The following is a 23,236-nucleotide window of genomic DNA, read 5'->3' as shown; positions in this document are numbered from 1 at the left end:
TTTATTTTCTTCATTTTTCATGTTAAAGAATGATGGGCTCAATATTACCTCCATTTCAGAGTCATTTTTTAATACTTCTCATTTAATAGTTCTGCAGTCACACTGTTTTCATGGACGCACATTCCTCCCAACCCCCACCTCCTTCCATCTCTTCCTGTCCTCATTGTGTTCCAAACATAGCTAAAAATGTTTGTATTTGTTACCATCCTTAAGTCATTCTGCTTCTTTGGCTAGAGCACTATTACTGGAGTCAAGACAACCTGAGTTCAAATCTAGCCTCAAACATTTGCTAGCTCTGTAACCTCAAGCAAGTCATTCAATCTCTGTTCACCTCAGTTTCCTCATCTGTAAAACAGGGATGATAATAGCACCTACCTCCCAGTGTTGTTATGAGGATCAAAGAAGATAAGAATTGTAAAGTGTCTACCATAGGGCCTGGCACACAGTGAGTGCTATATAAATGTTAGTCTTGTGTGTGTCTGAGTGTGTGTGTGTGTGTTTGTGTGTGTGTGTGTGTGTGTATTTCCTTTGGCATACATCCTTTGCTTCTAAGTCAACATTTCCTGGGCCTGGAGTCAGAAAGATGTAAGTTCAAAGACAGCTTCAGACCCTTAATAGCTGTATGACCCTGCTCAATCCACTCAGTTTTTGCTTGCCTCACTTTTCTCGTCTGTAAGATGAGGATAACAATAGAACCTACTTCACGAAGTTGTTGTGAGGATCAAATGAGACAATACTTGTAAAGCGCTTTGCATGGTGCTTGGAACATAGAAAACACTGTATAAATGTTGGATATGATTATTCCCTCCACTCTACATTCCTTTCATTTTTGTCATTATTTGAATTCAGATGTAACATGTGACTCTGGTTTCCAAGCTCTGCATTTACACAGACAAGGTCCAGTCTTGGGGACCACCCCAAGAGATCATTCTGTCTTTGGCTCCTTATGCCCCACCATAAATCTGGGAAAATTCTGAGACTAGTCATGTTTAGGTTTACACAGATAGGGCTTAAAGAGTCTTTAGGCCACATACAAGTATCCAATGTAGTAATTGCAAATATTGTATACACAATAGCCTTTATTTTACCCAACAGAAATCACAGAAGACACAAAGTCAAATCAATTAAGCACTTGCGGTGTGCCAGGCACTGTGATAAGATGTAGAGATACAAATACGAATTTTTTTTTAAAGATGATCCCTACCCTCAAGGAGCTCACAATCTAATGAAGATATTACATAAAAGAGAGCCTAAAAGTGGGAAGAGTGAGGAGAAAATCCCACACAAGAGCATGATGGCCAAGTCCAGAGCATCAGAAGCAGAGCCAGATGAGGAATGTAGAAGAGCTGGTGCAGGCTCTTCCTCAAAATGGAGACTTGGGGAAGAATTCACTAATGAGAGAAGGGGACTACAGGGACAGAGGGATGTTCAAGGGTGAGAAGGCCACAGGTGCTGAGGGAACTTCCAAGGTCAGAAGACTGTAAGCACTAAAGGAATTTCCCAGGTAAAAAGGCAACTGAGGCAGAGTAGAAATGTCTGGAGAGTCAAAAGCAGAGCCGAGAGAGGAAAGGACTTCACAGGAATACATGAATATACAATGGGATTCACAAAAGCTCGTAAGCAATAAACATAATTCTACTCGCTCTCAGTAAAGTTCTACTTTTGCACAAGACCCCTCATAGCTTCCTCAGCACTCCCCCTAGCCCCAACTTGAAGTACCATCCTATGGTTTTAACTCTTTTAGAGGGAAGGGAAACATACTTTTGGGCCGCTAGATAAATAATCCCCTTTTTTCCATTTGTACCCACACTGTCTGGATTTAGACAGCAATAGAAAAGTTCAGGTTTTCTGCTTCCTCTAGTCATGGCTTCAGTACTGCGAGCCCATTCCCCTTCTCTGGATAGAAATCAGATTCCCAAACTCTTAAACCTCAGGTTACTTGCAAAACCACCCCAAAGGACTACAGAAGCATAGCTCTAGAGAGACAAGGCACTCAAAGGTCATCAGGTCACAGAATCACAGAACCTAGAATTGGAAGGGCCCTCGGAGGTTATCTAAACTAACCTGTTAGAAGAAAAAGCATCCCCACTACAACATATCCAGCAAATGGTCGTCTAACCTCTGCTTGAACACCTCCAGTGATGGCCAGGTGTGGTGACAAACACTTGTAATCTTTGAAGCTGTGGATCACTAGAGTTCAGGAGTTCTAAACTACAGTGGGGTAAGCATATAGGGTATCCATGCTCTCTGGCACCATTCCATAAGATCTCAGGGACAGAGGGCCACCAAGCTTCCAAAGGAATGGGAAAATTGGTTTATTGAGAAAAAGAGTACAGGTCAAAGTTCCTTCACCTATCAGTAGTGGAACTCGGCCCACAGGACTTGCAGCCTGGGTGAGATAGGAAGACCCAGTCTCCAAAACAAAACAAACAAAACCAAAAAAACATCTAATCCATGTTAACTCTCTCCCTCTCAATGCAGCCTTATCCACTTTGGCACAATTCTAATTGTTAAGAAGTTTTGTTTTTGTTTTTCCTGAGATCAAACCTAAATTTTCCTCTTTGTAACTTTCATCTACTACTCCTGGTTCTGCCCCCCCCCCCCCCCAAAAAAAGTTTTCCTGTTTCTTCTAAGTCTCTTCATCTTTAGGATAAACATCCCATTCCTTCAACTGTTCATTCTATGACATGGACTCGAGGCCCTTTCACCAAAATGGTTGCCCTAATCTGGATAGTTTCCAATTTATCAATAACCCAGCCCTTCATTTTATAGAAAGAGAACTAAGGCCAAAGAAATGGCTTGCCCAAGGTCATACCAGTAATAAGTCTCAGAACAAGGATTAGTATTCTGATTCTCCAACTTTTACTACACCATACTATCCAAAAAAACTTTTTTCTGCCTGGAATGGGAGATACTAGTATCATTCTGCCAAAACAATCTGCCTTCTTTGGCTACAAGGATAGATTCAAGACCACTTAATCATTGGGCTACTCAAAGGGCAACCTTTGGCAACTACCCTAGAAAGCTAATTATTTGAAAATCACATTGTCCAGGACATGTGGGTCAGCCTCTGTCACGAGGAAGCCACATCCCACTGCAGAAATTCTTGATCCTATAAAACTGCCCTGCCTTCTGTCTCTTGCTCTGTGAGAGTCTGATCTTAGGTTTCTGTTCTCTGATCTGTCTTTATAAAATAAGAAAAAAGAAAAACAAAAGAAAATCAGAATCTCTCCTCTCAGCCAACATGGATATGAGCACATGACTGCCTCAAATGCAATGTGGCACTACCAGCAGATAACGCCCCCCCCACTTCACATTAAAATGGAGTTAATAATACTTAACAATCCTCACAAGGTATTTCTGACAATTAAATAAGAAAATGTATGAGATGTTGCCTGGTTAGAATAGGCCTGGGGGAGAAGAGGTACTCATAGATTCAAACAGCTGGGGTGGCTGATAAGTTCCTTAAGGAGCAGCCCTTAACACCAAAGGAATCTTATCAGCCCTGGTTGTCCTTCTTATCTGGCCTATTCACAATTGGTGTATTCATACGCTAGTGACTGCTTCCCAAAGATTGGTGCATTTATAAAGGAGTTGAGCTCCTTTTGTCCTCCAGTGTACCTCAGAATCAGCCTGCAGTTCTGGCTAGGATTCATTTCCAAGGCCTATCTCGTGTTCCTCTCTTAGAAACAACCCACATTGAGACTCAGGTAGTGATGTGGTGAACTGAATAGAATATTCTATCTTTTTGTGTATTTACCACACAGCAATATTTATGCACCAAGGAATCCCAGGATTCAACAAAGGAAGTGTGGACAACTTTATCAATTCCTTGAAATCCCCAGCTGAACTGACAGAGGACATCCAAGTAATTTGTAGCTGTAAAAGTGGACTATAAATATGAGCTATTATTATTATACCACAGGCAATACATTATAAACAATACATCACATTCATACAGCACTTTACAGTTTCCATAGCACCTTGTGTGTCACAAGGTCACAAAGCAAGGGAGACACAGAACCAAGCTTCAAACCCAGGTCTTCAAATTCCAGACCCAGTATGTGTGTGTGTGTGTGTGTGTGTGTGTGTGTGTGTGTGTGTTTCCACCTCTCACTTGACAACTAATAAACCATTATTATGTCCATCATTTGAGAAAAGAGAAATAATTTCATAATTATTGTGAATAAGTGAAGTGAAAAAAGTTGTAATCCTCCATCAAGAACACTTATTTTGAGCTTTCTAAAAAACCAATTTGAGATCAATGCAGATGCTCATAATTTTTTTTTTTCTGTTTGGTTTGTTTTAACTAGCTTTAAAATCAGCCCCCAAAAATCATTTATATGTGTTGTTTCCTGTCAGAACTATTGACAGTCAGTAAAATTTGCTTTCTTTTTCATTTAGATTCATGAGGTTTCATCCAAATATCTAGGACTCTGAGTGCACATATAATAAGATTTGGTAGAGACCAAAGTGCTCAGGAATCTAAGTGATTCATGATGTGTTTTTTTTAATGGATTTTTAAAGCAATAACAATGGTCCAATCAGAACTAAATCTGGGGAAAGCCTGATTAAGAAGTTCAAGTCAGTAGATTGAAATCAGGATGCCAAGTTTCTTCTTCCAAGTATGTAGCAAGGAAGTGCTTATCACAACCAAAGATCTCAGAATCTCAGTAACTTAAAGAAAACTGAGGATGGAGAATCAATAGCTACATGACTTTGTCACTTTTCCTAGAATTTACAACATGATTGTTCATTGCTCTCACAAAAACCACTTCTGGTTCCTAACATTGTTAGGGTATTCTTCTCAGAACCAATCAGTGCTTAATCAATGACAAGTCAAGACAGACCACAACAGGGATAACTAGGATCTGGCAGGGAATTAAATTGTCCCACAATCATCAGACTGGTGGTTGGGGCATCAAGCAATGACAGAATGTCCAGATAAGTCATCAGTACCAAGGGAGACCACCAGGGACAAAAGCTAAATATCCTGGCAGGTGGGTGAGGGATAGAGGCAGGGGAATCAAGCACTAGACAACAGTTGTTAGCCCAGGCAGGATTATATGTTGCTCTCTGACAGGTCTTTCAGGTTAATTCAATTCAACAAATATTTAAGTGCTTACTGTGTTCAAGGCACTATGTTCAGCACTAGAGATACAAAAGTAAAAGATGATAAAAAACACTTGCCTCAGGGAGCTTGTCCTACCTTGATATGAAACTTCATGGACACAGAAAAGTTCTCTATATAAAACATTCCTTCTCTGGCTTCCGTAACTTACACAGACTATCCTCTACGTATGGAATGCTCTCCCTCTTTATCTGTTTCTGCCTCTTGAAATCTTTAACTCCCTCCTAAACTCAAATGAAGTGTTATTTCCACCTTCTCCACCTTCTCCTTTATGGAGGTGTAGGGGAAGGGGAACAGAATGGGGAAAGTGATCTTAGCTTTGGATACTGAAAGGATATAGAGTCATGGATATGTTGGTTAGTACAGAGAGTAAGTGACAGTGTAACACTCTAAAAATCCATCATTAAAAACTCTCCCTGTACTATATATTTGACCTGTGGGTCAAATCTTGTCCTCCATTTTCTAAATATTCATGTCAATTGATTTTCTCTCACTACAGAATGGAAAGTTTATAACAGAGGTGTTGTCCATCTCTACTAATAGCAGCATTGTAAGGAAAGTCTACTGTGTTGTCTTTAAGTTACAAACAATATCTCATATTTATGCTGCCCTCGTAATGGAGTAAAGAGTGGATGTGCTTGTAAATGTTTAACAACTGACTCGATGAAAAGGCAAGACAAATCTTTAAGTTTGATCTATGTTGTTAACATTTTCTCCATCACTTTCTTAAGTCTGAACAATCAACAAAATATTAAATCAATTCCTGACTTGTAACATTTGCCAATTTCCTCTGAGGTATAAATGCTTACCCTGAAATTTTAATAATGAGAAGCCGGTGCAAACTACAAGCTGACTCCAAAATGCTCCCTTGTTATGAAGTACTTTCATATGGATTATCTCATTCCCTAGACCCAACAGATCCCTCATCAGAGGGACCCTAGTGATTATCTCATCTATGATCCTCATGAAAGTAGAGTAGATACCAATTAACCTATTTCACAAGTGAGGTAATAAAGGGACAGAGTAATTTAATAACTTCCTTAAAGCCATTATAGCATTGTAGGGCTGGGACTAGAACCCACATTGGTTGAAAATTCTTTTTACTGGACCACAGTCCCTCTTGTCTGCTCTCTGATAGTATATGGGTCCATTTTAAAGGTATTGGCTAAGAGTATTCATAGCAACTAAGCCAAAAGACTGGTGATCAGCTTTCTGCCACTATTGTGATACAGTGGATATAGGGCTGGTCTCAGAGCCAGGAAGACCTGGGTCCTTACTCTGACATATACTAACCATGTGACCATGGGAAATTCACTTTTAATCCTTCCATACTCCAGGCAATAAATATCAAGCTTAGACTCAGTCCTCTAAGATTGTAAGGTACAAAGAAGGTGCTGATCTACATTGGCAGAGGGAGTTTACTTATTCTGGCATCCTCTGTGTCAATAAAATCATAGATCCAATTCATTCTTTCAACCCCTATGTTAATAGTATATGTTGTCACATAATCTGTGACATGTGACATTCTTACCTATCATAATGTGAAGATTTCTTACCTGTTATGAGGCTCAAATGAGATATTTAAATCACTTTGCTACATAATGTGAACTTTTAACCATTTTCTATTGACAGCCAAAGACCCATCTTTTTAATGCCAGTATCCTTCTGATTATGCTCAATGGTTTTAAGTCATTGAATATCAATCTCTAAAGCTGTGAAGTTGAAGATCAACAAAGCAAAGTGGAAAGGCATATGATGAGTGTGAGCAGGCACATCACATATGAGTAATTACAAGGGAGATGTGTTATAAAGGGCAGCATCAGAGAAATGTATGAACTTAAAGAAAAAAAGATAGACTAAGCATACAGCAAGAGTGAGGGACCACTGATGGACATGTGCTCTATTGGTATTCATGCAATGCCGAGAGAATGAGACGAACCTTCTAGGATGGATTTATCAAAGGACGTATACAGGAGTTTCACAAGGTGGGCAGACATGAATGGGTCGTGATCTGCATTATTGGAGAGAACACCCATGTGGAAGAGACTTCAGATCCATTCGAGCAGTGGTGTAAAACTCATGTAGAAATGGAGCACTAAACCATATGTAGAAAACCATACATTAACATTGTCTTTGTTCTATAGTATTTTTATTTATTTTATTAAATATTTCCCAATTACACTTTAATGTCATTCAGGCCACACTCAAGAGTGTTGCTGCCAATGTTTGATAACCTCTACATGAAAACACTGGAGATTTAGAGACAAATGACACTGGTTGTAATAAACAAGCATACATGAGATAATTTCCAAAATTCTGTCTCACTTTCTGTTTTATAAAAACTAGTCAATTTTTTTCCATCTGGTTCCAGGGTAAAAACCTGAAGAGCACAAACAACAGGGCATGCTATGTTTATAGATAGATTATCTCTTAATTATATGATGTTAATTTGTTGAGGCAAATGCTGTAATTCTTAATAATCATTTCCAGGTGCCAATTATGTTATTGGATGTTGGGAAGGGTGGGACCAGGGCATGTCACCCCCAAATGCTGCTTCTAGCATGAATAAGAGAATTCTCCTTTTTGCTCTGGTCAATAGAAGAGGCTCTTGCTGTTAAATGAGTCACAGAAATTCACTTGGCACAGTAGTAGGATGAAAAGCATGATGCTTACTGCAATCATTCACCCAAATCCTTGGTTGCTCCCTGCAGAGAAAGGAAGAAGTCAATTGTCTACTCAACTTAGGTTTTCTTAATCATTAAATCCATGGTAACAGTCAAAATAAAGATGAGTGCAAATATATTCATTTCTATGCTAAAAATTTACGTTTTTCTATTCAGGGCCTTTCAAATCTAGTCACTATGAATTTCATGAATTGCTTCTGAACACCCAGACAGCTCTGACCTTTCCCCCTTCCCAAGCCCAACATGGTTCCTGGGATTTCCTTTATCTTCATTTCTGAACAAAAGAGTAGCCTTCAAATCCAGGTTATTTGTTATCATCTTCATTTAACACAAGTTTTCTCCTTCCTTTCTTCCCTCCCTCCTCCTCTACTTGCTGCCATTTACTATAACTGCCCCCTCGTCTTTCCCAATGCCAATATTATTCTTAGATTAATCTCAAGTCACTGAATGATGAAATGCAAATTCCAACTCCCCTCACTTAATAGATGAGGATATTGAGGCTTAGAAAGAGGAAGCAATTTGTCCAAGGTCATACAGCTAGTAAGTGGCAGCACCAGAATTTCTAGTTCTTCTGATTCCAAGTACAGTACCCTTTCCACTGTGACATGACCTTTAACACACATACAAACACACACACACACACACACACACACACACACACACACATACTACACACTACACACACCTTAATTCCATTCTGGTTGATCCTTTAAGGCCAAGATTAAATGCTGTCCCTTCAATGAAGCTTTCTCTGACTCCATAGTATAAAGTGATTTCTCCCTCATCTGACCTAATAGGAAACAACTAGATGGTGCAAAATTCTGGACCTGAAGTTAGGACAATCTGAGTTCAAGTGTGAATTCAGACAGACTAGCTGGGTAATTCTGGGCAAGTCACTTAACCTCTGTCTACCTCAGTTTTTCTATCTGTAAAATGGAGATGATAGTAGCACACCTACCTCCCCAGATTTTTGTGAGAACAAATGAAATAGTATTTGTAAAGCACTTTTCAAACCTCAAAGTTTTTAAATATTACTTATATTATTATTATAGGACTTTATGTTTTATATGTCATGTATTTTACTTAGTTTTAAATTTATTTTTGCATATTTTTTTCTTTCCTCACTAAACTGTTAGTGCAGGGATCATGTCTTACATCTGCTCCAAGAGTCTAACTCACTATATTGTATGCAATGTGGGCTGAAAAAATATTTGTGAAATGAAATTCTTCTAATTGATAATCAAGGCAATTCTTTTTAGGTGAATAGCTATAGATCGTCATGGTATGAAACTCAGACTATAAATAATATCAGTCATACCATAAGACACAATATCTACATAAGCTCCAAAGCAAAAATTCATTGAGAAGTAGGATATCATAATGGACAGAGCACTAATCTCTGATCCAAGAAGAGCTAGGTTTAAAATCTCCTCTATGTCCAAAAAATGACTAAATTGTTTTTCACTAAATGATACTACTCTTGGGCTTAGATGCCAAAAGATTCAAAGAAAGATCAAAAGGACTCATATATGTTAAAAAAAAAAACACTAGTAGTAGTTCCTTTTGTGATAACTAAAGAATTGGAAAATAAAGAGATATCAATCAATTGATGAATATCTGAAAAAAATTGTTATATATGAATATGATGCCATGCTATAATGCTGTAAGAAATGAAGGGGACAGTTTTGGGGGCAGTGGATAGCTGGCACAGTGGATAGAGCACCAGCCCTGAAGTCAGGAAGACCTGAGTTCAAATCCAGCCTCAGACCAAACACTTGACACTTACTAGCTGTGTGACCCTGGGCAAGTAACTTAACTCCAATTGCCTAAAAAAAAAAAAAAAGAAAGAAAGAAATGAAGAGGACAGTTTCAGAGAAACCTGGGAAGACTTGAATGAACTGATGCAGAGTGAAGTAAGCAGAACCAGGAAAAAAATTATACAACAATATTATTAAAATGTTTAACTTTGAAAGACTTAAGAAGTCTGTTCAATGTAATGATCAGCTATAGTTATAGAGAACCAATGTTGATACAAGGAGCCCACCTCCTGACAGGGAGGTGATGGAACCATATATTTTTGGATGTGGACAATTAGGGATTTTGTTTTTCTTGACTATGCATAATTTTTACAAGGTTTCTTTTTCTTTTTTCTTTCTCAATGGAGGAAACAAATAAAAAAATAAATGTTTATGGATTAAAAAAATATTTTAAGAAAAATAGTCCTGTTCTTGATACATATCATCTATGCAACCTTGTGCAAGTCACTTGTTTACAATCCCCCCTGTTTACAAAATGGATATAGCAATATGACTTCTTGTCCTTCTGGCTCTGTTTCTGACTCTATGGACTTTGTTAGTGTAGTTCAAGAACTATATTCTCACCCTAGAAGTTCCTTCTAAATGTGGTGCCTCCCTACCCTGGAAGATATACTTGTTCCAGTGGTCATCTCACCCAGAAGTATCCATCCACCATGCTTGTCCCCTTCTCCTATTGGTGAGTTCCTCCTGGGGCCTCCATTTTATGGAGGGGCCCAGTTACACAAACCTTAAATTTCTTCCTGTCTCTGCTTCTGACTGTCTGGACTTCAACATCATACCCCTGAATGGGAATTCCCTCCCACTCACCCCAGCTTTTCTGTTGTTTCCTTTTGCATGTTGTCTTTCCCCATTAGAATATAAGTTCCTTTAGGGAAGGTACTGTCTTTTTTTCTTCCTTGTATTATCCCTAGCATTTAGTACATAGCCTGGAACACAGTAAGCACTTAATAAATGTTTCTTGCCTTGCCTATGAATATTAAAAAGCAGCATGGTGTAGTCAGTTAGTAGAAGTGCCTGCCTTGAAACCAGAATAACCAGATTCAAGTCCTGCCTTTAACATATATCAGCTATATGGGCAAGTGGGGCAAATCTGGTTCCAATTAACTAAAACAGAGAGTTCCTGATCTGCATCAACATGGATATGACTACACAAACTAAAATCATGCCCCTTCTGCCCTCTTAAAAAAAAGTGCTTATCTCACAGAGTTGATTTTTCAGGCTCAAGTTTAATTATGCATGTAAAACTTTGCAAATTTTAAAGGACTTTATAAATGTCACAATCTTGAAACAACAAAAAAAAAAAAAAGGAAAGAAGGAAGGAACCCACCCAGAAAAATAAAAGTGCTTTTAGCAAATGATGTCAGCCCTTTCTTTGAAAAGCTCTGTACCCTGTGATTCGACCTTAAATCTGGGTACTCCAAGCTACAGCACCCAAAAACATTTGGTCTTCTGAGCACAGCAGCTCAAACTGGAGCATTCTGCCTCTCTGCGAGTGTGTTTTGAAAAACAGTTTCATTGAATTTTCATATCAAATTCCATGCTCAGAGCCACTATTGGATTCAGCAGGAGGGAAGGTAGAGATGTCAAAGAAGCAGATGTTGCCCTTTGTAAAAGCAGGTGCTCCATGCTTAATTTTACATGTCAAAAAAAATCTATTATTAAAAGCTAGCATCTGTCTTTTTAGGGGGGATTTCTTTTCTCAACCAGGTTGATTAAGTATACCATAATTCTCTTTATTCAGAGTTTAACATGCATAAATACCAAGCCAGGAAGGTAGATGGAAAATCTAACTGAGGTTAAGTAGCCTCTTCAAAGATAGAACAAATTAACATTGTTTATCTTTTGAGAGAATTTGAAATCAGAAATATCTTATTGCCGAGCCCTGATGTCTCCCTGACTACTTGCCTAGCAGTGACAGGGATCCCTCTGAGGCTGTCCATTAAAGAAAGACATGAAATTCAGAAGCCAGCCTAGAGTGTGACTGCACATGACTTTGATCACCAAGAAAAGAAGAACCATCTAAGCCTGATTGTTGAAATGCCTCATTCTCTCTCCATAAGGTCAAACATGTACTCCTTGCTGCCCCAGGAACCTAATTAAAGCCTAGCCTTTTTGAGATAAATTAAGCATTCACAGGCAGGCAGGCAGGCACCCACAGCTGTCAGGGAACCATCTCCTCAAGGACAGCTGCACCTTGATAGCCCTTCGTTAAAGTGCTTCCTCCTCTTATATGTGAACTCCTGAAAATCAGGCCTTTCATCTCAGATTTGCCAGCTGGTCCTGAAAACCTTAGTGAGTTTGTGCTGCTTTCCCTCCTTAGGGGAGGTGGACAATATCTTCTCATCTACGGCCACTCAAAGGGATTTCAGCAGTGAATCCCATAGATTGTCCTTTCCGTCAGAGGTAGGAAAAACTGATGAAAAAATAAAGGCTACAAACTTTGATCTAAAAAGTAATGAATTTTCCAATTAGGCTTTTGGCATTTGGGCGGCCAAGTCTTCATTTGCCTTTAAAGGCAGAAAATATGAGGCTTCCTTACACTATTAGAAATCCAAGCTAAATATCTTCAGTGACACAGCAACACCTTCCACATGGCAGGCCCGCAATAAATATTGACCGCTTGGATTTGAGACCAGCTAGGGAACTGAAAGAGGTAAAATCTGTAGGTGGTACTGCTCAAAACTCACTAAACGTGAGGACCTACTGAGTTCAAGTACGTGTGGTCTAGAAGATTTTAGGATTATAAATCTAGAGTGGGAAAAGGCCTCAGAGGTGATTAAGTCCACCTCTTCACTTCACATGTAAGGAAACAGAAACCCAGAGAGTTTGGGAGACTTGCCCAAGGTCACACAGGCTGTTAAGTATCCAAGCAGAGTTTGAAACAAAGGCCTCAGATATCAACATCAGTATCCTTGACATTGTATCAAGCTACATCCACTATTATAGTATGTAGGAGTTATTACATGATGGATAGGACTATAACATATCAAGGGAGAAGGTATACAAGCAATCTCTGATTTTTCAACAGATTGTGTTGCAAAGATTTATTTTAAGTCAGTTGCATTTGCCCACAGAGACTATACGGTTCATGCGCCAGCCTACAAAATCCTACTTAACTCATCCTGTCCCTGGAGTATAATAATAAGCTAATGGTAAATGGAGTGAACTGTGTACATAAGGACAATAGGCCAATATGCCTAGAATGTAGAATGCATGAGGGTTTGGGGCAGATGCGGGGGGGAGGGTTAAGTCTAGAAAGAAAGGAATGAATAAGGTTGTAAAGAGTTTTAAATGGCAGAGGAGTTTTATTTGATCCTAGAAATAGTAGAAAGCTACTGGAGTTTACTGAGTTGGGAAGGGGTAGGATCATACTTGCACTTTAGAAGCCATAAAGAAAATGGACCATTCTGGCTCATCCTGTATATAGAAAGGATCACCCTCTACATCAGTGGTATCAGAATGAAATAGAAAGGGGGGGAGGGGGACATTAACCATACATAGGAAACTCAGAACACCACACATTTACACACACACACACACACACACACACACACACACACACACACACCCCAACACATTAAAATCAAATATGAATGACATTTTAATCTGGTTCAGGCCACACACCAGAGCATTGTGGTCCACATGCAGTCTGCAGGCTGTGTGTTTGACACCTCTGCTTTACACAGATGCCGAAAGGATTTTCCTAAAGTACAGAGGACATCTTGAGGTATATAGACCAAATAAAAGGTTATCCTAATATTCCAGAAGAGAGCCTATGAAGACCTAAACTAGTGTGGTAGCTATGTGAGCAGAAAGGAGGAAGAACATCCAAGAATTGTTGTGGAGAATGAAATGAGAAGATTTGACAGCTGACTGGATAGGTGGTGAAAGTGAGAGAGGACTCATGCATGACATCAAGGTTGTGAACCTCAGTGATCAGAAGGATGATGTTGTCCTCCACGGCAATAAGAAGTTCAGGAAACAGGACTGATTTGAAGGGAAGGATAATGAGTTCTATTTTATTTTTGATGAGATTGCGATACCTATGGAACATCCAGTTCAAAATGTTCAGTCAGCAGTCCATAATGTGGGACTAGAGGCCAGGAGATTGACAAGGTCTACATATTCCAGTGTGGTATATGATGCTCTTTTCCTTTCTAGCAATTCCTTCCTCATTAAGCCTCCCCTCATTAGGGGAGATTTTTAAAACTATCATTAAATGGAGTAGTTAGGGTTTCTAGGTTTAAGGAGTAGCTGGTCTATAGAATAGCAATGCTTGAATGCAGGATTTCCTCTAGTTTATCAAGGAATACAGGTAGTCAATGCATTTAGTTAACTCCTTCCCACAAAATGCCTTTCAGAAAATGATACTTTTTTAAGTCTTAAAGTCATGTAGTAGAAAGAGTATTAGATTTGGAGTCAGAAAGGATGTGAGATACAATCTTGAGTCCCACTACTTACACACATCCTTGTGGAAGTCACCTAAACCTTCTGAGCCTCAGTTTTCTCCTCCACTAAATGAGAGGAAAAGGACTACATGTTTTTGGAGGTTCTTTCTAGCTCTAAATCTATTTTCCTTCACAATTTCCCCATTTTCCCTCTAGTTTATCTGGTGGTCAATTAGTACTCTATTCCATGAGAGAGAGAAAAAAAACCTGACTATGAATTCTAATAGCATGCTATTCTTGTCACTTAACAATAGAGACTATTCCTACTGCATGATAAGAAGCCAAACTCTGAGATTTCAAAGCTCCATTTCTCCCACAACTACTGGTCAATTTTTAAAACTGGACAATGCCCCAACCTTCTATAGCACAGGAGTTATCAATTTAATCTACAGACTGGTGTGAAGGGGAAAGCAAATAAAGGCTACATAAACCTAATATGCATTAAAATAGATGTTAGTTGGAAGTTAAAAATGATTTTTAAGTCAAATAACTTAAAACAGCTTTCCTTCTTTGACCATAATTGGCCTTTCAACCCCTGACAGGAAAGCTGTTAGGGCTTATATTTTTACTGGGTAAAATAAATTATTTGGTATATGTTGCATTCATAATCATACTTTTCCCTATTACAAATGTCTCTGCAATGATTGTTGTTAAGTAGAATTTTAAATATTTCATTCTCCTGTTGATATTCTTAAATCAATCTGTGGGGAATAGGGGGAGGGAATCGAGCTAAAAGAATTAAATTGCCTCTTCCTTTGAATACATTCTGTTGGTGTAATCCATAAAAACAATAAGTGGTAAAAATGTAAACCTCATAAACTATTCCCAGAAGCAATGGCTAGTTCTTCCATTTTCTCTTCCATTTAGGTAGTTAGACTGAAGTAGAAATGCCTAAGAGAATTAAAACTTTCTCAAGTCATTCCTCCTTTAGTCCTTCAGAGATCAGTGTCTCCATCATGGTAGGGTGATCATTCCAGCAAGGCAGCTCTTAACCCCTCCACATCCAAGCAGACAGTTTTATCAGCTACTAAGGCCAAAAAATACCAATCACCTGATGATCAACTCTAGTGGTACATCTTCCTGCTATCAGCTACATTGGTCCTTAGACCTATGCTTGGCCAGATATGCCAGAGATTCAGTTTCTTTAGCAAAGCCTTTGAAAAGCAAGGCCCACTGACATAAAATGATGAGGCATATGAAATGAGAACATCAGTAAAGGCTTTTTTCCTACCATATTCCATAAGCTATTTTTCCAGTCTTCCATCCTGGTTCCATACTTCAATGTTCCTTCTTAAAATACAAGGAGCTAATTTAACCCAGATACTAGACTTCTAAAATAAGAACAATTACAAATAATCTAAATCCATATTTCTATCTTAAGTCCTACTATGGCCCAATTTTAGATCTCTAGTATGTGGGAACTGGGAGCTGAAAATGGGATAAAAGGGACATGGAAAGAGAAGGATTTCTGTAATTTTATAGATTTTGTGAAATAAAGATCTTTGGTAATCAAAATTTTGGAAATCAATATGAGTGTATCAGATACCCTTGAAGACCTGTGGTTAGAATACACTTATCTAAACTGTCTCTTTGCACACTATATTTACAAAGTGTGTATGCAGTTGAACATATGACTTTAACTTCTTTTTCTTTATCTTACTTACTTGTACATATATATACACACATATATCATCTTCCTGAATTCAAATCTTGGCCTCAGACACTTACTAGCTGAGTGATCTTGGGCAAGTCATTTAACCCTGTTTGCCTCAGTTTCTCATCTGTCAAATGAGCTGAAGAAGGAAATGGCAAACCACTCCAGTATCTCTGCCAAGAAAACCCCAAATGGGGTTACAGAGAGTCAGGCATGACATATTTATAAACTAGAATAGTTTGCTTACAGATATAGAATCATAGTGCATATGGTTGTGTTCATGTGTGCTTTGTCTGCCCTTCTATAGAGTTAATATCATGTTGTTGTAGGGGGAAAAAACCTGAATTTGAAGCCAGAAGGTTTTAATCCCAGCCCTGACACTTACTAACAATGTGATGTTGGGCAAGTACTTCATTCCACTGGTCCTCAGATTCCTTATCTGTAAAAGGATTAGATGGTCTCTAAGGTAGCTTTAAATTCTGACAGTCACAGAAGTGAAGAATAGGAAGAAACTTACAAGTACCTGTTTTTCAACTGATCCTTGTCCAAAATCCCTTTGAGAGCATTTTTAAGGCAAATGCTGACCAGCCACCACTTCAAGATCTACTATGAGGTCTTCCCATCTCCTCCAGGCAATCCAGAATTAAAGCTCATTTTTGGTAGACTCTAACTGTTACAAAGGTATTTCTTCCCTCCCTTACATCAATCTATTTGTCTGAAACTTCTACCCATTACTTCTAATTCTGTCCAGTGAAGTCAAATAGGAATCTACTCCCTCTACCAAGAGAGCCCTCCACAATCATCAATTTTTTCAAGCAATTTTCATATGATATGATATCATATGATATGATTCCAGTCTTCTCGCCATCATTAAATGCCTCAGATAATCTATGATCTCTGATAATCTATGATTTCCCTAACAAGTAAAGCCTAGAACTAAATAAAGTTCTCCAGATAAGGCTTGACCAGAACACGTTATAATGGAACTATCATCTCCCTCTTTTAATGCTGCCTAGGGTTAGCACCTTTTGGGGTTGGTTTGATCTAGTGCTGGCTCAAATTGAGCTTGTAGTCCACTAACACCAACAGATCTTTTTTTCATTGAAACCGCAATTTGGTCATTCCCTTCCTTTCCTATACCTGCAACATTGATTTTTCTTATTCTAAGTGTCAGACTTTAGATTTGTCCCTATTAAGTTTCACTTTATCCCATTACAAACTGAATTCCTCAAGGACAGGGACTGCTTTTCATTTTGTCTTCTTATTCTAAACATACCACAATATCTTGCCAGATACTGAGGGAGATACAAAGATGGATCAGGTACTTAATAAATGTTTATTGAACTTAATTTAATTATTCAATTCCAGTCTGTCGAGGTCTTTTTAGATCATGACTCTTAATTGAACAGTTAGCTATGGCTTCCAGCTTCCTGTCAATGGCATATTTTATAATTATGCTATCTATGTCTTCATTCAAGTCCCTGATGAAAAAAAATTATAAAATAATATATTTTTAAAGTCAGTCTATGGTTCTACATTGTTTCTTCATTACTAAAACTATTATTACTTTGCAGAGAGTTTAATCCAGCTATCAACCAGAGTTCACTATAGTAAACCTTGTTCAGTTTAACTCTCCAAGTTGTCAACATCTTTGGAGAAAAACCTATCACAGACTGATGTGAGGGCAGTGATGGTACTTTCAGGAGTTGATTATAAGAAGAACAAGTGGGGAGGTGACTAAAAAATATATCCCTGGAGAAAATTTGGTCGAGAGCAAGATGGGAAAATAAGGTTGTAGCTATGTCAACAATAGAGAAAAGAAAAGATTGGGGCCATCTCTAGGGAGGCACCAGGCACAGGGCAAATCACACTAGAGGCAGTATTACTGACTGAATGACTGGCCTACACAACTCCCCTGCCTCCCAAAATATGAATGTCCCAGTGATATTTGACTAAAATAAACCTCAAGGGCATCTTTGCAGTGGAAAAGAAAGGATGTTAAATTTTTGCATGTAATTTTGCATGTAATATGTGTGTGTACACTGTATATATACTATATATATATTTCTTAAACATAAACTGTATAAAACATAATTTCATAGTTCCCTTTTGGATCTTTGTATATTGAACTATTTTTATTTTTAGGCTCATTAAGTTCAAAATTTTAAAAGACAGTTATATTTTTAATAGGTCACATCTAGTTGCACTCTTACCTAAAAACAAAGCTTGAAGAATTGCTTTGTGGCATGTTTTTGTTGGAGAAGAGGGTAGGGGGAAGGATTTATATGATACAAATCCTTTCAAAAAGAGGATCTCATAACAAAGTTAGCTTTCTTAATTCATTAGAGCCGCCATTCTTAATCATTGATTCTAACAATAGCTAGAAATAACACCAAGCATTACACTGCACTTTATGAATTGTGAAGTATTTTACAAATATTAGCTTATTTGATCCTATCCAGTTTTCTGTTATGGTCTAATAGTACTTTGTAATGATGCTTCATATTCCTACATCTAATTCAACAAAACACTACTAGGCCTCTACAAAGCATTTTCTACTTACCAAAGTACACAAGCACCCTGAATCTAGATATAAGATGATATCTAGAACTAGGTGGATCTATACCTGAGTACTACAGATGAAGAAAGTAAGGCCCAGAGAAGGGAGATAACTTGCCCACAACCAAATGGCTGCATCACTGACAAGAAGTGATCTAGCTTCTCTTTGAAAAATGTCCGGTGAAAGGGACCCCACTACTATCCAACACAGCTCATTCCACTTTTGAATGGCTCTAATTTTTAAAATGTTTTTCCTTAATTGATCCTAAATCGGTCTTTCTTTCACTTCCACCTGTTGTTCTAATTCTATCCTCTGAGAACAAAAAGAGCAAGTCTAGCCCTGCTTCCACATAACAGTCTGTCACATACCTGAAAATCATTATTGTGTCACCTTCATGCTAATTTTCTCCAAGCTAAACAACTGCAGTTCCTTAAATTCAACCTTCTATTGCATGCTCTCCAGTACTCTCGCCACCTTGGCTGCCCTTTTCTGGATTTGATCTGGCTTACAAATGTCTTGCCTGAAAGATGGAACCCACTTTTTTAATATTTCTTATCACAGTTTCTTTTGTAATTATTTATGTATGTCTATCTTTTGTACTGAATTATAAGTTTATTGATGGCAGGAACTCCTGCCTTATTTACCTTCTATCCCTATAGCAACTACCACAGGGACTTCCACAATCCAAACTAGATCTTAAATGGATAATTATTTGATTACTACAAATTATCATGCATGTCTTTATAACCTCAATATTTAGCACAGTAGGTGCCATATAGTAGGTGCTTAATAAATGCTTTCTGATCAACCAATTTATGAAAAGTTGACCCTGAAAAAATGATAAATGGTAAATTTTTAAGGGGAGACATGTGGAAATTAGGGCATTTATTGTTCCATCATTCCAATCCTAGACTCAATTCCAGTAAATAAAAAGGTTTGCTGATGTCATGGTAGATTTATGATATTCCAATCTTATACTTGATCTCTTGGCTAACTAGAAATTTCCTTGACCTATACTCAAAGCAATGGAGAAGTTAGGAAAACCCATCTCATAAAACCCTGCCATAAAAATAATTCCCTCACACACTCGTTACCCTAAAAATTTTACAGAAAATTACTTTATAAGCAAAATGAGAACACTGGAAAGCAAGGAGAGAAAATCGTGTACATTCAAGGGCATCACTGTGAGGTCAGAAGAAAGACACATGGGATTGAGACTCAAAAAACTTGGCTTCTAGTCCCAGGTCTAATAAATGGTTCCACCATTTTCTATGTGTTACTTTGAATAAGTCACTTCTACTCTCTGAGTCTCAATTTCTTCATCTGTAAAATAAGGGGATCCTTCCTAGGAGTATTTGTGTTTTAAAAGAGGGGAGGTAGAGGGAGTAGAGTACCTAACATATTCAGTAAGAACCACCTTCTCATAAAGGATCAAGAATCAAAGGATCATTGATTGAGAGCTAAAAGACAGTTACCTATAATAAGTCAACCAATAGGCTGTATTCAAAGCTTCATTTTGTAGCTAATAAAACTGAGGCCCAGAGAGGTTGAGAGATTTGTCCATAGTCACAAAGGTAGGAGCAGGCAGAGACAGATCTTGAAGCCAAGACCTCTATACAGAGTTCTTTTGTTCCAACCTATTCTATTGGGCCACAAGAATCTGTAGTAATTGCAAAAATGGCCCAAACTACTGGATCAACTACACTGGCTCAGGTCTGCCACTGTGTAAAATGCAGCCTAATTTCCTATTTATATATTCATAGTAGACATCACACATTAATTTTTCTTCAGGTCAAAGAAACATTTCTGGCACAGTACATGAATTTAAACACTAAGGTGAATTTTATAAAGTATAAATAATAAAAAAGATCTCTGTAACTAGGAAAAGATTAACATTTATGAGAGAACAAGAGAGACTGTATTTGTTTCTTCCAGAAGCCACACAAAGACATAATTGTGCTAAATGTTCCCTGAGCATAACCAGTTTGGATGAAAATGACTGCTTCTGTACCCTCCCCTGCTGCTCTGATGCAGAGACTCAGATTTTGCAGACAAAGCTCTTTTGCCTTCTGCTTAAAATTCTGCTGGAATATTTAAACTTGATGTATCCTCTGAGTTATCTCTTCCCAGTATGGTGACCTTTCAATGTTTGGCATGTTTGGGTTATTGCAACCTCACTAGGGGACTTCTGTTACTTCAATTTTGTTTGTAGGATTAATTGTTCTCTGTCTTTACTAAATAATACCAACAGCAGGAATTAAAGCCCCAATTCTCACCACACTCACTCTACATCTCTACCCACCAAACATGTTCACTTTAGAAGTAGGAGAAGCTACTAGACATCCACCCTAAGAGGTCAAAGACAAAAAGAAAAGTTCCATATACAACAAAATATTCATAGCAGCATTTTTTGTGATAATAAAAGAAAACTATCCATTGATTGACCATCTGGGCAAAAAGCACTAACATTTAAATGCCATTTTAAGGTGAAATAAGTTGTATACATGAGTTTCTTTGAGTTTGACAATATCTTTGTATTAGTATGCCCATTTTACACATGAGGAAACTAAAATTAGGAGAAGTCAAATGAGCCCTCTGATTGTCTCAGAAATAGTCATCACCATTGATTGTTAGGACTCATCCATTCTTTCTTGACTCCAAATTTAGAACACTTTTTTGCTAAACTAAATCAAGAAATGTGAGAAAGTTGAAGAAACAGGAAAAGACTTGTCCAAATTGAGAGTGAAATGAGCAGAACCAGAATGATATATACAATAACTGCAACAAAGCAAATGAAAAGACAAATAAGCTATGACTAATTATGTAAGGAATTGATACAGGAGTTCTTCGGTCAACTTGATGAAGCTACAGTGTTGAACCATGGGGACTTTTGATAACATTTCCCTATGTGGGGTGTGGCCATAACCAATGGCACCTTGTTTAGAGAACTAAAGATATCTGATCAAGCTTCAGTGATAAGGGCTTCATCACCAAGATGAATTGGCTGACCCAAACTCTTGGCAGGATGGACTCTTGTGTGAGAAAACTTCTGTGAGAGCATGGGAGCTGACAGCGCTACTAAACCTTTTCTCCTTTTGTTACTGTACACCCGTTTTATATTGCAGGTGTTCTTGACCTTTTTTGTTTCATGGAACCCTTTGGCAGATACCTGGTGAAAACAATGTATCACCTCTCAGAATAATGAGTTGTTTTTTTTTTTTTAATTCATAATTGAATTCAGCTAAGGCTGAATTTCTCTATATATCACTGTGGAATAAGAAAGGAACTTACTGGAACATCAAGGTGTTGTCTATCAGTTCCAAGTGTATTTCCCTTCCAGAGAAAGTACAGCCTTCAGGTAGGGCTGAGGCTAGAACTATGTATATCCCTAGAGAAAGTGTAATTCACTAGAACATTAGGAGGTTGCCAAACTACTTCATTCCCTTCACAGGAGTGTCCAAACCATGGGATGGTATTAAGTTTGGAGGACTTTAGGACTGTGGGAAAAAGTAGAACTAAGTAGAAAAAGAATTTTATCAACTATTTATGGATTATTGACAATCTTTTGTATAGCTTCTACATTCCTTATTGACTCCCACAAATCTTGTGAATTTTCTTCATTACCCATGAGATTAAATAAAGGCTGTCCTATGCTTGATAAATGTGGTGTTACTTTGAATATTTGTATAGGATTATAAAGAGAGTCTTTTGCTCATATCTATGGACATCTAAACATGATGAATATTCAGAGATTTTTCCAGAAAAAAACTGTGAGGGCATTATAAGCCATAGATTTATTGATATCTCGGAGGTTGCCCCAATATTGGAGCCAATTTTTGTGAGTCTAATACCCAGGGGTCCTGGATGATAGCTTACAGTTGTAAGGACCCATCTTTGTTCTAAAAGTAAAAGATGGTGCAGGCTGGGAATGTTCTTGGAAAGTATCCCAGGTAACACTGTGTTAGCAGTATAACTGACATCTGGATCATGTCCTATTTTCTGGAAGCCTACAGAAAAGCAGAGTATCACCATATTAAATAACCAGTAAAAGAACCTTACCTATGTACTTGACCAGATGATTCTTTCTAATATGCTTACAATAGCCACCAGCTCCAACAAACCACATGAATTCTGATGGCTGAACAATAAGGAAAACCTTAGAGGCCAGGGTTCAATACTGATTTAGGGCTGATATTATATATTGTCCCAAATTATTAGAAAATTATAGGAAACTCACTGACCCTTCCCCCACTCCATATCTGGGAAATTATCTAGTTCATTCCAGCATTCTGTATTTGCATGATGAAAGCAATCAACTTTTCTATGGTCACATAGTTTATTGAACATAGTAAAATAAGACTGCCATGCAACTGTCAAGTACTCCACTTTTATGAAGTGCTCTGCTAAAGCATCTCCAAAGCACCTCCTACTGTTTACCTTACCAGTTCCTTGGGATTCCTGGGTGATGGTTCTGTATCATCTGCTCCCACACATAAAGGGAAGAAAAGAAAAAAAAAAAGGAGGAAGAAAGGGAGTGTTATCCAATTTCCCAGCTCCGGGACTCAGAATTTAAACAGGAAAAGAAGGTCAGTATGGGGAAAGAAGTTGGCCCTAACTTATCTCTCCTGGGCATTTCAGAAGAGTTGACAGTCTCCTATATTCTGGACCCACTCTGGATCCAGCCCCCTCCATCCACTGCTCCTATTCAGTCCACTTCCTCATTACTGCTTCAAACAAATGTCCCCATCACAAAATCAGAGGGTCAGACTTACGCTGCTACTACTGTCTATAGCCTAGTTTCAGTTATCCCAGTGACACCTTGGTCACAGTGGTTGGAAGTGTCAGGCGAAGCCACTTAAGTTCAGAAGCCAGATGGCCTACTTTTAGTCCCCTTAATAGCATCTCTCTCTCTCTCTCTCTCTCTCTCTCTCTCTCTCTCTCT

General features: G+C 38.2%; 1 long non-coding RNA gene across 1 annotated transcript in view; it reads right to left on the bottom strand.

The window, feature by feature from the left end:
* Positions 1 to 7,272: 7,272 nt before the first annotated feature.
* Positions 7,273 to 23,236, bottom strand: part of LOC114043883 — a 176,791-nt gene continuing 160,827 nt past the window's right edge. The window contains exon 3 of the long non-coding RNA XR_003569148.1: positions 7,273 to 7,836. This is a non-coding gene — a long non-coding RNA (uncharacterized LOC114043883). The remainder of the gene's footprint in view (positions 7,837 to 23,236) is intronic.

This window comes from Vombatus ursinus, unplaced genomic scaffold, assembly GCF_900497805.2.
Source record: "Vombatus ursinus unplaced genomic scaffold, bare-nosed wombat genome assembly UNPS02014770.1, whole genome shotgun sequence".
Taxonomy (NCBI): Eukaryota; Metazoa; Chordata; class Mammalia; order Diprotodontia; family Vombatidae; genus Vombatus; species Vombatus ursinus.
This window is presented reverse-complemented; position numbering and strand designations above follow the sequence as displayed.